Source organism: Eptesicus fuscus, chromosome 7 (genome assembly GCF_027574615.1).
Source record: "Eptesicus fuscus isolate TK198812 chromosome 7, DD_ASM_mEF_20220401, whole genome shotgun sequence".
Classification (NCBI taxonomy): Eukaryota; Metazoa; Chordata; class Mammalia; order Chiroptera; family Vespertilionidae; genus Eptesicus; species Eptesicus fuscus.
The window spans coordinates 90,327,075-90,346,192 of NC_072479.1; positions in this window are offsets into that span (position 1 = coordinate 90,327,075).

Genomic DNA, 19,118 nt, shown 5'->3' on the forward strand with positions numbered 1-19,118 from the left:
CTACTATTCTCCCGGTCCAGGTAGTGTCTTTCGACATCCTTTCTCTTCAGAGTGTAAAGGAAGTTTTCCCGAGTACAAAGCACAAGGCAGACTTTCAGAAGTCATCAAGTCAAGCACTTTTAATTTCAAAAAGAATTTCTAAAGTTTACCTTAATTGGACAAAGTTCTAGTTAAATTAGTGTGACGTTTTTTTCAAAATGCTGGGATTTAGGACAAGAGACAGTGTGAAAGGAGGGAACTGTGTTTTCTAGGTTCTTTTTCTTTTTTTAATGGAGTTCTTAAAATGTCAGGATCTCTTCTTAGGTTTTCAAAACAATAAAATATACTCTAGATTTTCATAAGAAGATGGTGGGGAGTGCATAGATATATACTGCGTATCTCATTACTGTTAACAGCCATGCGTGGTTAAACCTCCTACTATTGCATTGAGTATTTGCCCTCTGGCTTTGTAAAGTGATGCTCGAGTGTGGGTTTTACAAAGGAATTTCATACCTATCATAGACTCTGCAACACACCTACTATAGCTGAATATACAGCATTTCCTGGGAAAATGGTAACAATGAACGAAATTGGTGTTTGGTCTAGAAAAAAGGCCAACATGCTTATATATAAAGTCTTTAGGGGGAGTATAAGTCCATTTCTTATCTTAACTCAATGAAAAGCTACTTTTTCTTCTTTTTCCCTTTTCTTTTGTTTTCCTATTCCAAGCTTTTTAAATAGTGCTAAATGTTCAAATGCAAAACATTGTGCCTTCTCTCACTCCTTAGAAGAAAATTATTCAGTTAATACACAGAGATGAAATTTGAAAAACCACTGTAATCTAGAAAGGTCCAGGAATTTAAAGAACCAAATGTACTCTGGACCTCGGGGTCCATCCGGAGAATGTAGAACAAGTTAGTTCTCTCTGACTTCCTTAATTGTGTTTTACTGCCTTAGGCATAACTTTAACACTGGTGAGGCTTTGGAGAAGCAAGGTGTTTGGGGGGTGCTTGAGAAAGCAGTGGGGTCTAGAGAGAGAGACCAAAAAGACTTCAGCCCCTAGAAAAACGAGGGGGAAGATTTTTGTGTGAAATGTATTCAATGTACCACACCCCTAGGCAAAAGATTGAGCCCCTTTGGTTTAGGTAACCCCGTTTATGTTCTGGAGTATATATATTTATATCCAGGATGCTTTGAATAAACCCAATTTCTGTCTTCCTTTTAAAATTGGCTGTGCTGTTCATCATGGATATCAAGGTTTTCTTTTACTCACTAAGTCTTCCCTGTGTAATCTAACGCTTCATTTCTTCCCAGAAAAATAAGATGTTTGCATTAAACTTAGCATTTCAATAACAGTCCTGAAGAGTCTCTCTTTGGGAAAGATACAGGCTTAGTTCCTACCATGAGCTCATCTGCCTCATCTCCATTTATTTCTCCTGGGTGATGAGAAGACCTTTGCGTTGTCCAAAAAGCACTAGTAAATAAGGAGTTAAACTGGAGGCAGGCTCACTGGTTTGCTGAGATCTGTCAGAGTCTGACTGGCTGGCTACATATCTGTCTCTGGAACAATAGGTACCTGTATTCTGCACGGGCTGCTGGGCAGCACTGACACTCCGGAGAAGGTCTGCCTCTGTCTGTGCTTTCCTGGTGAGAATCCCAAATGACAGTTCCACTTTTCAGTGGAGGAGGAAAAAAATATCTGTCTGCTCTCTTGATGAAGGACAGAGCTTTGATCATTTTTATTCCGGCTTGTCTTGGCCAGAGGTTTTAGGTTCTTAGTCTCAAGTCAGCAGTCTCTCCCTTTTGCTCCCTCTCTCTGCCTCCCTCTCTCTCTCTCTCTCTCTCTCTCTCTCTCTCTCTCTCTCTCTCTCTCTCTATCACACACACACATCCCACCCTCTCCCTCTCTCCCTCTCTCCATCTCTCTCTCTCTCTCTCTCTCTCTCTCTCTCTCTCTCTCTCTCTCTCTCTCTCCCTTTATAGGTTCTATGCAGGCAGATGTGTGTCACAGCTGTAACTGAGGCACAGAGCAATAAACATAGTGGAGCCAATTTCCACGATGGCAAGAGGGGCCACCGGAGGTGACAACAATGACAAGGACTCAAGGACCGTCCTTCTGACAAGTTTCAGGTAAGACAATATTTATACCTCGATTCTTGTGCTTTTGCATCCCTGTGGCTGAGAGCGAGTCTCAATAGGGAAACATTTTCGTGAGGGTATCATCTCTGCTGTCACTGCCTGCAAACCTGTGTTCTCGGGGCTTTGTGTTACTAGAATCCTTGGAGGTGAGGCGTGAACAGACTGGGCGAAAGGGTGAGCTGCTTTTTATGTCTATCTGGTGACATTTATCATGCTGTTTAAATTCATATCTGGAAGAAATTCTGTTTGACGATAATGAGCAATGTTTTGTGCAGCGTAGAGCATATGGCCATGTAGAATTCAAGCGATGCTCTTTCATTCTTAATTTGTAATTATTTTTACACTCAACTGTACTGAGGTCAGAGAGTTTTAAAAATTAATGAGCTTCCCTGTGGAGTTCAAATACTAACGTCTGTGTGAGCTGCCACAAAAAGATAAGATTATGCTGGTATATTTTTAACTTAGATTTAACTGTATTATTTTGAATGTATTCCATTTGAAATATGTGAATTGTACATAAGTTTATGGAAGTCTAAAGTATTTTCGGATATTAGTCCTTAAAAATTGTTTTCAATCACTTGGAGACATTTCGTCAAAATTAGACTGTAGAAAATGATTACTTTGTGTAGAGACATTGCTAAAACTTAACAGACATTATTGTTGTGACAATGGAGAATACCTCTTACTTTCGAGGAAATGACAATAATGAATGAGCCACATGCTCAAAAAATCTGCAAAAGGGCTTTCCTTGTAAGTAACATATAAAAATTCAGGAGATATTTAGGGTGAAATTTTGCTGGCACGAACAAAGAAACAAGTGTGCACATAGATGAGAATTCTTTGTCACAAAAATGAACCCGGGGCATGGATTTAGGAGGTTAAGTGATTCTACATTCTTAGTGCCCCCTCTAAAGGGGTGAGTCCGGACACTTAAAAATTTACCCAAAACTTTCATTTCCCACAATTTAGAAAGCATTGTTTATGTTCCAGATACCACACATTGTTTAAACGAGGGGGATTGAAAGCAGTCTGAGTATACAGTAATCGGGGCTAAAGATGCTTTTTATCCGGAGTTCCCCATTTACAAGACCCATTCGGAGCTTCCTGTGATATATTGTTATGTAAATACTGTGCAGCCAGGGAAAGCAGCACTATGGAGATTCAATTTACTTTGAAAGTTGTTCATTATAGCAGGGATGAATGTTATTTATTTGATGTGATTCAAAGGCTGGAAATGACTTTTTCATTGTGGCACCTTTTGTAATGGGTGCAGGGTGATCTAATCTTTTTAATTTTGGCTTTCACACCAGTGGAGATGAAAAGAGATCTGAACTCATTTATCCGTTGCTAGGTCCTCTGGAGACCAAGTCCTGGTCTTGGTTGCTATGGCCAGTCTGACCTCAATCTCTGTGGTTTGGGGGGACTTAAGCTGTTTCTTCGTCTTTTTTATTTATTTTTTTATGAGGAGCATGTACCTTGATTTATGTCCAAAATTGTGGCTGAACATCTTTGTCTGCGGGTGATAAATGGTGCCGAACAATTCATCAGTTCTTACAAGTAAACACTGCTGTCCCGCTAAAAATATGTTTTGTTCTGAGTTAATGGTATGGAACCAGGCAGCCTCCACAAACAGCTCTCTTTTATTGCGGAGGGGGCCTCTGGAACTTGGAGCAAAGTGGAGGAAATTGGCTTTCATTTTCTTGGGCATTAGCATCTCATTTGTGATTCCGCTGGTGCGGCTCTGGGTGGATCGGAGGAGGATCGGGGACGAGCGGGCAACCTTTCTTCCCTCACTTTCTCTCCTGTTGGGGCTGCGGATGCCTGGATTCCGCCGGGGCGCTGAGAAGTCAGGAGTCGTTTCTGCGTGGGGGTGGGTCTTGGGTTCGCTAGTGCCAGGTGCTAACGGCACAGACAGGCAGGTGGTGTGTGTGGCTCTGGTGCCTTCAGTCCCATGCTGGTTGTTGGAGGGAAAGTTGTATCTGATTTTGGTGACTCCCAGGCAGGTTCCGCTGGTGTGCTAATGACGGGTCCCAGGACGCCCCCCCTCTAGAACCCGGATAGAAGAGAGCCCTGGTGGTTAAGAGGCGGTGGAGTGGACAGCCGTGCTCAGCCGATGAGCCCCCAGACATGTATCTCCCCATTCCCTTAAAAACTGCTTAATTGAGGCTGCAGGGAGCATACTCTGCGAATAAGAGGACGGGGGCAGAGGAGGTGTCTGGAAAGGCATTTCTTGCTTCCAGGCGCCAACAGCTTCCTTCCGAGATGGTGGCTCTGGTAGTGTAGTTCTTTTCTTTTAATAGTCATATGCTAATGGTTTCTATTCTAAACCGGCCAGCACGGAGCATCTTCAAGAGAAATGGGTTCCCTGAGGAGAGTCATCGTCCTCGGACTGAAAGGTAAGAATTCAACATTTTTTTTTAAAGTGCCCTCTTACAAACCATTTCATGCACTTCTTGTCGGCAGCACTGGAAAAACTGCCCTCTGAATAAAACTATTCAAAATCTAAACTATTCTTTTGAACGTGGTAGTTTCAAGGAAGAGACTACCTTCGGGGAATTTTATTGTTAGTCATTGGCTAAAATTGCCTAGCTTTTTATTGACAAAATGCAATCAGGTACTTTGTTTACTTTCTGCCTTGAAAATAAGCAGCTTTTTAATATTTTTTTAGAGAAAATGCTCACTTTAGGAATCAATATAAATGACCTTTATTATATTTAGATTTTATTCCTAGAACTAGTAAATAAGAACCAGGATTAGGTAATGTGGAAGGTCTCTTCCGCCTAGAAATGCTTGGAGTTTTCAGAAAGAAGGCATAAGAATGCCTTTATTGGGTAATCACACTTATCCAACTAATGCTTAGTTCTCTTTACTTGAGCTGCAGTTAAAAGTTCTATGCTCTGTTGTACAGGTAATAATTTTGACTGGAAGTAATTTCCAAAAAATTGATTTTTGAAGGCATTTTTTTAAATTGCTACTTAGCGCTTTATTAAGACTGGGGTTTTGCAAAGCTCAATTGTGGCTTCTTAACTTGGGTTTCTTCAGGTCTTCCTAAAGATAATACTTTATTTAAGTGGTTAATGTCACAAGAAATATTTAATTCTAGCTATCCGAAGAAGACAAATACTCTCCGGTATGTGGTATGTATCAATGTATATATATGAGCATGTTTTAATATAAAATGTCGTATAAATTTCTCATTGTGTTTTGCTTTGCTGTTATGTCAAAAGATTAAAGTGAATGTTGGATAGTGCTCAATTTCCTGAAATGATTAAATTCAGTCTCTGAAGAATCTGGGGAGAAGGCCTGTAATGACATTTTGATGGCTTTCATTTTAAGGTGTAATAGAAATTGAGTAAAATATTTTAATAGCTATTCTCTAATATCTCATTTCAAATACAATGTTTTTATTGCTCATTCTAGCTTACAATTTTCTGGTGATGATAATGTTGGCTGGTAATTGTTTCTTACATAGAAATCATTTTATCCTTATGTGAAAGTTATTTCGGAAAAGTCTTCATGCATGTATTTCAGCTGAAGCAATTGCATTGAACTTGAGATAAAACAGTATTTCCAGATTCCTCCTATTTTAATTTGGTACTTCCTTACAAGAATTAGGTGTATCTTAAAGGGAGCAATATTATATATGATAGTTTGTTAAAGAGGAAAAATAAAGAGGCATACAAATCAGGGAAAGACTAGAAAACAGAAGGAATAAATACTATGCCTATTACAAAATTGACTGTGCTTCCCAGTGGCATGTCATTTTTTAAAATTTAAATATGGACTGAGAAATCATACATATGTCTGTAAATATCTAGTTATTATGTCTATCTTTATGGACTAGGTAAGTGCAGAGATAGAAATGTAATAGGATTGCAGCCAATGATACTAGGAAGATCTTGGCCCCTCAGGACTTTCTGGAGACGGAGACCCAGTAAAGTTAATCACATCACTTTTAAAGAATCAAATCTTTTGGGAACTAGAGTTGTGACATATTAGATCAAATTATGTAAGTCAAAATGAAATCCTTAAATCAGTCATTCTGTGCAACTTACACAAAGCCATTAGCTTCCAAATTGCATTGTTCTAAACTCTAGGTGGAAATATTTTTTATTCAATTTAACTTAATTGTAGTGAATATTTAAAGTCAAGATAGAATATTTGTGCTGAATTGACACGCCGTCAGTGCAAATATTTATAGGAATAAAATTAAGCTCTAGTATCCAATAATTCTCCCCTCCTAATATGATTACTAAATTTTCCCAAGTTTGCTTTCTTTTTGTAATTAATATTATTTTCCAAGTACTAGTGTGGCAGGACAATTGGTTACTCTTCATTTCTTTCTGCCCACTATAATTTTGTCTTTTGTCTTTTCTTGGTGTGCCAACATTATCTGTCACCTAGAAAGTTCTATTGACTTTGAAGCTCTTTAACATATTTGTCTAATTTGAGGGGGAACCCCAAATTAGTGTCATTAGAAATTGTGTATAAAGTGCTGAGAGACTTGAATTGGCCGTGGGTTGATATTAGGCTATAGACTTTTCCCGGTGGTAGCAGGTAAATTCAATAACATCTTTCAGCTGCCTTAGTTTATTTTCTACAAAAGTGGCAAACCTTTGATTTACATTGAGCATAATTTAGAATATTTAATACAGTAAAGGCATCACCCCAAATTCCTATTTCAGCATAATGTTCGACGCATGGTAAAGTTTTACCTACTGTTGCTTCATGTGTTAATCACCTCTGAGATCCAACAGCAGATTTTAATTTGCATTGCCATCCGTGGGATACTTTCATTTCAATGCTATCAGAATAATTGAAGAAAATTAATTTATGCTAAAAAGCTTACCTATATACTCTAGCATTCACTAATAATGAATTGAAATATTTAAAAATGTGTTCAGATTTTTAAATGTGAAAATTGTAGTTTGATTAATGGTGTTTGTGATTTTATTTTTTATCAAGAGATGGCCTGTGTATCTTCATAATGACCCAAGTCCTTCTAAAGTTGCTAGACTGTCTGACCTTACACCATATCTATCCCGAACAGAAACTTTTTACATTCTTAATAAGTCTCTGAGCGATCATTTATATTATTAATGTTGCTGAGTGTTATTTAAGCACATGTATGTATGGTTCATAAATCCTTGGATTTCCTGTATTTTTCTGACAGTGGAGTTCACAGTCCAACTGCAAAAACTAAAATATACCATAAGGCTAGGAGTTTCCTTAAGAAAGAAAGGCAAGGCAACACACCGTGGTCAGGAACATATGGTGTTTAATTATCACAGTCTCAAGGGTTTTAACATAGTTTACTGCAGGCATCACAGAAAATACTGGATTTTCCAGAAATATTTGAAGAATTCAATTTGCTGGAAATCTGAAACATGGAAATAAATTAAGTAGTATAAAAATGTGCTGCCATATAGATTTAGAAAACATTCATTCATTCAACAAACATTTATTCAGTGCCTATCCTGTGCTAGACATTATTCTTGAGGCTCTTAATTTAATAGTCACCATTAATTTAATATTCATTATTTGGCTGATTTTACAGATTATAGGAGTATCACCAGCTATTCATACATCATCAGCTAATCACATCACAATCCATATAATTTTGGAACTTGCATTTTTCTTGTCTATTCTTTAAATGACTCTAAATATAATGTAGGCATAAATACCAATTCAAAAGAATACATTGGTAAAACAGTCACAATGTGTTTTAAGATGTTATCTTATTGATATGTATTTAGAAAAGCATCTCACGTCTAAAAGCATCACACCTTTTCCCTCACTACTCAGGCCCGCGCTGCAGCAGACACTAAGCTTGTTTTATTATTTTTACACTTCCTCCCAATGTTTCTTATACGTCTTACACTTAAGGGACCTCTAATTCTAATTACTAATGTCTGACAGTTATTGTCTACATGCCAGTTAATGTGTTAAACCCTTTGCCTTTGTTTTCTAATTTAATCCTTTGGATTACATTATGAGAAAGGAAGTACCACTCAACTATCCCTGCTTGTAGATGAGGAAACTGAGGCTTTAAGAAGTTAAGTAACTCCCTGGAGGTCACAGAGCTACTAAGCATCTGAGATGACTTAATACTGAGGTCTTTCAGCTTCCATTCATTCTTCTAGTCATTCAACAAATATCATGGAGCCTCTTTGATATCGTAGGCCCACTGGAGGTGTTCAGAATAAAGCCGTGACTCTATTAGGCAAGTTTCTGCCCTTGGAATATGAGCTCAGAGCCACCTTCATGCTTTCATTATGTTAACTCCCTTTGCATCTATGTAGTCCCCAGAGGCAATGAGATAAATTTTTTAAATTTCAAAACTTCATTGGACTTCTCACCATTTGGCTTTCCTCTTTTCAACTGCATTATTGCCGATTCCTACATAAGAGTTTTCTGCACCGGAAGGCTGATCTGTTCACTGCCCTCACGAAGTCCTTCTGTTTGCTCTCATCACTCCTGCAACTTACACACGTTGCCTCTGCGTTCTCAATCCCTCCCATCCTTCAGTGTCTGGTCAAAGCCCATGGGTCCCACAAAGTCTTAGACATGAAATCCTAAAATTATTTTATCTGCATTGATCGGTGGACACATGACATTTGCAACACGTTTCACCTATTTCCTGTGTCCCGGCAAAGAATGCGGGGAACTATCAGTAAAAGAAGAGACGAAAGTAACCAAAGTAAGACTGGAAGGTTTGGAGGCAAGAACCCCACTGCCTAGCACAGTGTCTGGCATAGAGTATGCAGTTAACATACATTTAAGGCTGGGAAGAGGGGAAGAGGGGTGTTAAGGAGGGGAGAGACTGACAACAGTAGGAAACAGCAGGGAAAGCGAAAAAGAATGTTTCTAAGTTTATAGTCCAGGACCTTCAAAGATCTTTACATTTTTGAGGGTCAGAGATCCTATTAAGGCATATATAGGCATATACAATAATCTCTACTTTCAAATAAATTTTTTGCTTCTTCTGAGAATAATTGTCACCCATCAATATTAATACCTCATATGTAGAATGAACTTTCTCCTTTTTCTAAGAAAAGTGCAACTATGATATGTTTGTATATGTTTCCCATCACTATTCATGTCCACGAAATAGCTGATTATAAATTTAGTTTCATTGTTTTATGCTGTATATGATTATTTCTCTCTCCCTTGAGATATTTTTCAGTATCATACAAGTTGCTGACCACTCTTGTCCCCAAAAGAGCCATCTTTTTAACCACTATAAAGTTTTTGTATGTGCGTTTTTTATTTTATTTTATTGATTTCAGAGAGGAAGGAAGAGGGAGAGAGATATAGAAACATCAATGTAGAGAGAGGATCATTGATAGGTTGCCTCCTGCACTCCCCCCCACACCTAGAATCTATCCAGCAACCAGGGCATATGCCCTGACCAGGAATTGAACCGTGACCTCCTGGTTCATAGGTCGACCATTTAGCCACACTGGCCAGACGTAACGTTTTATTAGTTAATACTTCATGATGGATTTTTTTCCCCAATAAAAGGCAATTTAACATTCAAAATCCTAGTGCAAAATTTCTTCTGTTAGCAAGCAGCTCTTTGGTTAATTTGACTTACATTTTTGAATTGTATTCAAAAGTGTAGTCTTGAAATCTCAAGTATGAATACATATATCAAACTCAGTGCCTAAGGTAAAATTAAGGTAGAAATTTTACTTCATAGAAAAATCTAGATGAATATTTCTTAAAGCAACTAATACATCTGACCTCTGCTATGGAGCTATTTTATTGACTGTGAGAGCCATGACTTGTATACATAGATATAAATACCGGGCTTCCTTCAAGAAAATACTACTAATACATAATATATGTGCGACACGTCCTAGTATTCCTGGGTGAAGCAAGCTAGAAAGGTTGCACCTTGACGCAGAGAGCATAGCCTGTGTGCACTCTCTAATTTATATGGGAGCATTCTGCTGAAGCAGTCCCATTCTTTGGGAATTCCTACCTGCTAGTTGAGATAAGTGAGGATAAAGCCTTGCCCCTGAGGCTTTCTTTGAGCCACCTTCTGCTTTGAAGAAATAAGAAATATTTCCACAGTCTGTATTGTAATAGTAGCAGTTGAACAGTCCAGGAGAGCTCCTAAAATGAGATAGTGCTCCCCATGCTTGCTGCATGCTGCGTTGATGTCAGTGAAGTGCAGAGGATGGGCTTGTCTCCCCTTTAACCCTAACTATCTATGGCCCTTTCATTTTGACACTAATTTCAGGCATGAACCTTGGCACTCAGCTACAGTGTGTAATCGTTAGTATCGCGCTGCCACCTGGGTGCACAATGGAGAACAGTATTTAGCCCCTGTGATTTGCCATAAGAACACACCACACGCAGTTGGAAAGGGAAATGTTTAATCAGCCAGTTTTCTCCACACAGTTCCAATCAGTTAGGTCAGTTGAAGATTTTATTTTCTCTGGATTAACCGGTTGTTTTGTCACTGTGACGATAGAGCCTTTGGCTCCCTCATGAATTCATATCAGGAATCTTTGGGGACACTGCGTATCAATTTGAATGTCCAAACAAAAATATAATTTTAAGTATGCTAAGGTAGTAACTCATTTTGACCAAATTATTTTTTTAAGTTTCCCCAGTCCTCTGTTTTGTTGTTTGGCTATAGATTTAATATGAAAAAAAGTGGTGTATGAATAATATCCTTCTATTTTTTAAGGATATTGTATGATGACGCTGTTGATCTTTAGGAGACATTTCATTTGGTGACATTTACAAATATAGTTTCACGTTAGCAGCTTTTAATTTTAATTTAAAAAAAAATAACGAGAATGGTATAAATTTCAAGTGCCAAGGAAGTCACCTTGGAGATGTACACTTACATAAAGAAAACGTGAAACATACCTCACTTCCCATCAGATGTTGTGCTTATATTTAGTTTATAAAAATAGTTTTTAAAAGTATTAGCATGGTATAAGAATAGGACTATCTGTATAAATAAACAACATATCATCTTAAAGACTTTCAAAGTGCCAGAAATATTTACATCCAGAGTTTAATCCTACTAATTCAATGCAGTACAGCCCACTTCAATTCACCAAGGTACTCATTGGATTTCTAAAAGTTCTGAACATTTTAACCTCCCCCAGTCAATTACCTCTTTGGTGATATTATTTTTTGTTGTTGTTGTTGGATAAAGACAATATAGGAAATGTTGGAACATATGGCAAAGAATGTCTAGTTCTTTACCACAAAACAAAATATTTTAAAGAGTTCAGAATTTCTACATGGGTTGGGATTTTTTTTCATTCTAAGATGGGTAAAAATTGGTACAGAATATGATCTTTTTAACTAAAATGACATCTCTTTTACTCAAAAATTATGATTATTATCATAAATTTGAGAACACTTCAAGTCATTTATTTACTCAATTATTCAATTGGCCTTTTTTTCTCTTCATGGTTTTGTCTGACCAGTGTTGCTAAAGTCACTGGGGAGGATTTTATAAAAAGAGAAAATACGATCTTTCCCTTGTCAACTATAGCATAATTGGAGAAAGAAAAACAACTCAAAAGAACATATTGGATAATATAATAAAATTACTCTTAGCAATCATACTTCAGTACTGTGAATGGAGAAGCTATTTCCTCACAGGTAGAAAGCAATACTAACAATCAGATATAGCTTTTTGGCTCAGAATATTGTTTCAGATTATTTGTTGTGAGAACAATAATAGAACATTGAAAATAAAGAAGAGTTCTTAAAAATGGATTTTACAATTTTCACCAATTGACTTCATCAGGAAAATGAAGGTTTTCATTTCATGAGGACTCAAAAATAATTAACTGTGTCACATGGTTCATGATTAATTCAGTGAAACTTACAAATATTTATTGTAATAAATTGTAATATTGTTGGTTTATAATAAAACTAGAGGCCTGGTGCACGAAAATTCATGCACTGGGGAGGGGGCGTCCTTCAGCTGGGCCTGCACCCTCTTGCAGTCTGGGAGCCCTCAGGGACTTAAACCGCAGTCTCACCTCCCTCTGGGGGAGGCAACCAGCAGGCCGATCAAGATAGCGCTGGAGGGAGCGGCCAGCTCCGCCCCCCCACTTGCCCCTCCACCACCAGTTGCCGCCCCTCCCCCATCGCCATCCCCTCCCTCTGCCTGCTGGCACCTGCCTTGGCTGGCCTGGCGCCGCCTGCTCACCAGACCTTCCCCCCGCCTATCGGTCACTTTGCATATTAGGCTTTTATTATATAGGATGTGGGGGAAGGTAGAGTTTACCATTGCCATTGTCATTGTACTTCATGATATTCTTCCAAAATTTGGACATAAATATAAACTAAAATGGTTTTTGAAACACTTCAACTTCCTCGCTATCTTGAGAAGATAGGCTAACACATTCTACACACCGGAAAACTTTTCAAAGCTGTCTTTCACAGCATCCTTGGATGTGTAAAGCCCTGCCCACTTTACTTTCTGGCAGAAATATTACACCATTCACCCATGTTGATAAAAACATCGTTCCAAATAAAACTTGACATTAAGCAAAGACCTTTGGGATTGGTTTAATTCTTAGTTTCTATCTTGAACATAAAGTTTTAGGATTTTAAGAATAAACAACAACTTTGTATGTGCATTATCATTTCCAAAGCCAAAGATTTGCCAGCCAAAGAAATTTAAAACTTTACTTAACACCTTGACATGTTTGCCTTTAGTTACACTGAGACAAGTGTGCTGAAGAGCCTAGCCATCACTTATTCTCTTCTTTTATCTTGTGGAGTTTGTATTTTGTGGACATAGAAAGAAGAGTGCTGGCTATTTTTTGGCCATTTTCTGCCTTCTCTGCTCAGGGATAGAAAAATGCTCATCCCATTCTCACCAGACATCTCCTGTGGACAGTATATGCTATCCACTAAGCACTGGAGGACAGATGTTCTATTATTAAGGGGACAAGGGAAGAGAGTAACAAATAAACAATTCTCCGGTGTATCCTATTATGTGAATGGATACATCATGGGGAGAATCAGATGGAAGGATATATAATGAGCCCCACTTGGAGACTAGATAGTAGCATTTTCTCCAGAATGTGGCAGCTCTTCTGGTGTCTTTGGGAAGCAAGGCTTAGCACACACATGTCTCCCTAGGTGAGAGCAGAGACGCCAGACCTTCTCCCTGTGACTTGTGAATGCCTTTGGTGCCCCAAATAAGGAACTCCTCTCACTGCTACCTGCCCTGAGCTGCATTTCATTTTGATAGCCACTTGCAGTAGGCACTTTTGAACACCATGCAATGTAAAATGTATGGTTGAGAGCTTCTTCAATGGGATTTCTCCCTACTTCTCTCCCCTGTGGGAGATTTGGAACATGAAGACTAGTGACTTTGAGACATTGTATCTAGCCTATCTCTGAAATTACACATTTAGTCTCACTCACATCATTTGGAAAAATAAAACCACACCAACCCCAAACTTGAGAAAGTCGAGGTATTTTACATTGGGGAAAATGGCAGTCAGTCACATCTGCAAATAAGAAAAGATAAAAGAAAATGTTTAGAAGAAAAGAGATCTAGTTTATATTTAATTACAGTCACGTATTCTCAGTTTTACTTGCTAGGTCATGATGCCAATTTTCTCATTCATTCGAATTTAATTTTAGTGCTATACCTCTAAAAGTAAATATGTGTTAATGTGGGCATCCTTACCTTGTGCGTTCTTGCAGTGGATGGCACACTCTTTGGTACGTCTGCAGCATGCTCATTCATAACAATGTCACTCTGATATAGCTTGCTCATTGTCATCCAAGTCTTTTCCCCCAATAAAGTAGCCAAATTAATTTCATTAACGGTGCTTCTGATGGCAAATACAACTTCTTATGTTTTATCTTGAATATTTAAACGTGAAATAGAAATATCAATACTACAGCAATGCCAAGAAGCAGAGAGCCCTTTTCTTACCCCGATAGTAAATTCGGATCTTGTCAGTAATCAATAAGTGTCAGCTTTTCAGGTTCATGTTTGTACTTTTAGGCTAGATTAACTAGTCACGGTTTCAGTTATTTTTACATTTGAGTTTAGTGCCCTGTTATTGGAGGGCCTAGAATGATTTTTGAAAGTCTGATATTCAAGCATACACTTTGAAGAAAAGTTATAGAACACGGACATCCTTACATGAGCACTGGGATGGTGTGTGGGGCATCTTCTCAGCTGATGTCTCCTTTTCTTAGTCACATTGGGGCTCTAAGTGAAGCAGAAGTCTTTAAGGCCAGAAGGATGTAGGCTTTGTAATCAAACTAAATCCCATTAACTGCTGTTACCTTGGACCAATTGTTTAGCATCTTTGAAACACAGTTTCTTCTTCTGTAAAATAAGGATTATAACTCCCACATTATTAACATTTCTCAGCCATTTCCCACATGTCATGCATCAGACTCACATGAGCTATGAGGCAAGTACTATTATTCTCCACAGCTTACAAATCATCACACTGAGACTTGGAGAGGCTAAACACACACTCACACACAGTGCACATAGTTCTTTAGTAGTGGGGCGTCTTCTTGATTCTTTTATTTCCATAGAATTCATTTTTACGAAAGGAATTGCAGGGTGAAAATGTATGTACATAATAAATATAGTTAGTTTCTAAAAGGTCACTTAGTTTTGAGCCCTTGACGATGAGGAGTATTAAAGCCATAATTTATAGTTCACCATGTTGTTGCATGGCAAACTGATGCTGCCTGAGAGTTTGTAAGTGGCCTCGGAGAGCTATATGCTCTGAGAGCTGCTTTATGCTCTTCTTCTTGAAGATGGTGATGGTACTCTCCTCTTTATGGGTACAGCTCCTTTTCAGTAAAGATTCTGGATAAATGGCTGTTGCATGAAATTGAATGCTAGTCCACAAGGCAATTGTTATGCCTCCGATGAAGAGTGGATGCCATTTCCAGAAGAGCTTGGCATTCTCTGGGAGGAGCTTAATAGCCTTAAAGAATTTATATTTGGGATTTTTGTGACTCTTGATAGAAGAAAAAAAAAAGTAAGATATACTAGGAGCTTAAAACTTTTATTCTATTGTAGCTTCATCTGCTGCCACTCTCTATTTGTAAGACACTGCTAATTTCAGTGCCTTCTCCCACTTCATATGCAGGCTCTTGAAGTCTGTGGGATGTCCAAGTGGGTATAGAAGCACAAAAATAGCACAGTCCCTTTGGATAAGAATAACAGGCCAGTTTTCTTTTTTTTCTTTTTTTTGCTTTTGTGCACTCTCTGGAGTTCACCCATGCATGATGTTCCAGTTGACTTCAAAGGCAAGTCTATGGTTGGATTAGCTCCACAGGACAGGGAGCAAGGTAAGAAACAGGCTTAGTGCTTTCAAGGCCCACTGGGGAGCTGATAGAGCCAAGCTATGTGGTTACCAAGACGACTTGTTCATTTATGTCCTCATGGAAGAACAGGTAAATTTGCATAGTTGCTTCTACTTTATCGTCACTGTTAAAATAAATTTTAAAAAGATGACTGAGCAGTCCTTTAAAAGGCTGACTTATAGCTATGTAATTCCTGCACTTGGGGAGTTTAAAGTCTAATAAAGGAGATACAGACAGAATGAATTTGGAGTGAGAAAATGCCACTAAAGTCATGAAGGCTTGAATCTTACAAATCATAAGATAATTTTAAGTATTAAAAAAAGGAACAGTGTAAGGAAAGATGTGTGCTTGAGAAGTTGTAATTAAGGTTTGCTTCCCCGATCTTGCCAGCAAAGGTAGACTTCTTACAGAAGGCTAGAGTCAGGCATTGCAGAGGGAAGGAAGGGAGAAGACTGGCTGAGTTGACATCATCACAGATTTAGGTCACACTTTAGGAGAAGGCTTAGTGGTGAAAGAAGAATGGTTGGATGAGGCGGGCATTGAGATGACTTGGCAGAGAAGAATAAGTCAGACTGGAGTAGGTTAAGAGACAAAGCAGACAGGGCAGGGTGAGGTGTCCCCATGGTCTGTGAAACCAGGAGGAGTCTGTGATATACAATATCAACATGGAAACCTAAGGAGGAAGTGGAAGTAATGAGGTCTGTAGAAAAGCAGGGAAACATCCCTGGCAGTTCTGCTGTGCATTGACAATAAGCTTATTTATGATGTCTGAAAGCTATACAAAGAAGAATGTCAATTTTAGGAAATCAGAGGACCAAGATAGAAGAGGTCAAAATAATCCAAGTGAGTAATTGCCCTATCCTGGACTGAGACAGTAAATATGATGTTAAAAAGAAAAAAAAAAAAAAAGGAGGAAATGCATTTAGTAGTTGTGAAGGAAATAACCAAACAAAAGAACGACATCAACAAAATCCAACACCATAGAAAGAGGATTCAGAAACAGCAAAGGATAGAAAGGAAATAAAAATCATTTGAAGGTTTTGCTTCTTTGGTAGAGAAATGACAGATAGAGCAAGACTGAGTGAGGATATATAGCAAATCCTAGAAAGAGAAATAAACATACTTATTGCATGTGTTTTTTTTCTTCTGTCTCTAGAATGAAAAAGAAAGAGAATAAAGTTATTTTTTTGCACTTTGATTTATTCAATTTCATCCCTAGGACACAGAGTGTATGTGAGTTATATACTGCTCAAAGCACTTTTTAGTGCCCTAGCTCTCACATGCCAGAGTTCTGTGAGGTCATTTCACTTGGCATTGTCCAGAGAGTCACTACAGAGAGAAACAACTGCCTGTGTGGTAACCAAAGGCATAGACTTTGTATTACTGAACCTCAGATTGAATCTCAGCTGTGGTTATGTTCTTCTAGTGAATAGAACAGAAACAGAAATGAATCATTTGTCTCCAGAAATTGTCATTCTGACTTTTCTTTTGGCAACACTGGCATATGTACTCTGGCTAGAACAATCTCCCCTTGATTTGTCTTCAAACACTTGGTATTTGACTTTGAAAGAGAAGAAAAATATTGTGTGATTCAAATGAGCTTCTCACTTGAAAAGAGAAAAGACTATGTGTCTAACTATCTTTTCTAATTATTACCAGTAGCCATTTTTCTCCCTAGATACATGCTATAATTTTATGACCTTGGAACCTGCTCAATATTTGCTTCAAGATCCACAAAACGTAATTCAATATAATTTCTGAAATCTTCGAAATTAGAACAGGACTTTCAGTCTCATTTTTCTTTTAGCTGGAAATTCTGGAAGAGGAAGCTATCAAAGGGAAGCACCTCATTTTATAGTTAAAATGAAGGCTGAACTTAAAGAATTGATTTGTTTAAGGTCAGAGGACTAGGTAGAGTTATAAAAGTCTCAAATATGTTCATATCCAGACTGAGCCTCTTTCACTGTGCTGTGGTGTTTCTTCCCAGTGCAGAAGATTATAAACTACTTCGTGCATTTCCTTGCTACCACCTTACAATTCCCAGTATCTGGCACCTGCTTTCACTTCACAACTGGTTCTGGAATTGCTAGATCCAGTGGAGGTTTTGCGTCTTTCCTGGATCTATCTGCACATTTGGCCCATTGATCACTCCTTCCTTCTTAAAGTTCTCTGCTCCCCGCCTTCCACAGTGCCTTACTCACCATTTCATCATCGAATCATTTTCTGTCTCTTTTCATGGACTTCTCTTCTTCCTCCTACCTGGGGTTCATCCTCAGCCCATTGCTCTCCTCACTCTCACACTCTGCTTTCATACTCTCATCTACTGTCATGATTACAATTACTCATAAATTTTATATGTAGACAAATCTCCTGCTGCCAATTCAGACTCAACTATCCAACTGCCCGCTGATCCATTGAGCACCTTTCAACTCAACATATGTAAACCAACCTTCTCATTGTTCCCCTTCACCTCTCCACCCATGCTCTCTACATTGTTTTGTGAAACTGCTGTCCACTCATTCATCCAAACTAGAAATGCACAGTTATTTTTCCCACTTTTGCTGTTTTCCACATCAGACCCATTACTGGAGCTGCTGATCTTCCATCCTAAATACTCCTTGAACCCATCTAAGATGACCATCATTACTACCACTGTCATAGTTTAGAACTGCTGCCACTGCTGTGACTTCTCCCTTATTTGGGTGTCTGCACCATTGAAATGGCCTTTCTTCTACCAGCTTTGTCAGTGTCAAATGTCATCGTACATACAATCCAACTTAAACCTGCCTTTCAAGCTTAAAACCTTCCCATGTTTCCTCACCCTGCTAGCTAAAGTTCAAAATAGTCTCAACTTAAATTCTCGCCTTAACTATGCTATTTCTTGCCTCTCTCTGGTCTTATCTCTAACCATTGACTGTTTTAAACTGTGCTTTTCAGCACCACACAACAGCTGGGAATTCTACAGAAGCCATATCATTTATTTGCTTTTACATCTCCTTTGCCTCTATGTCACTTCTCACTTCTCTTCTCTGTCTCAGTCCCAATCTTCCTTTCATGAGTCAACACAAATGTGTTACCTCCTCCAAAATACTTTCCCATATATGTCTTGTCACTTTCCATTCCAACTATCTTCATCAAGCCCTTTGTATATTCCAGTTATGGCATTAACTATATCATTTTCTAATTTGAATTTTTGTGAGCTATGCAGTCCATTCACAGCCATTAGGAACCAGTTAGCAACTTTTTTTCCCCAATTAACTTTAGATGTCTTTGTGTAGGAATTTAGCATAGGACTGAAAATAATATTTGCTAGTTCCACTGCTGACAACTGAGTCAGGATACTGCTCATTTAAGGATATTGATAGATGGATGGATGGATGGATGGATGGATGGATGGATGGATGGATAGACAGATATAGAAATATACATATATTATTAGATGTGTGTATATATTTTGCCTTTGGCTTTAATTTAATTCAGCTTTCATTTCTTCTCAATGGTAACTGAGTCATAAATATACAAATCTCTTTATTGTACCTTCTCCCCCAATACCCATGCTTTAACTATATTTTACTCCTAAAAGAAGCTGAAATTCAAGAAAGATTTATATTATCGGCTTGCACAGGACACCAAGATTAGTTTAAAAATTTCATAAG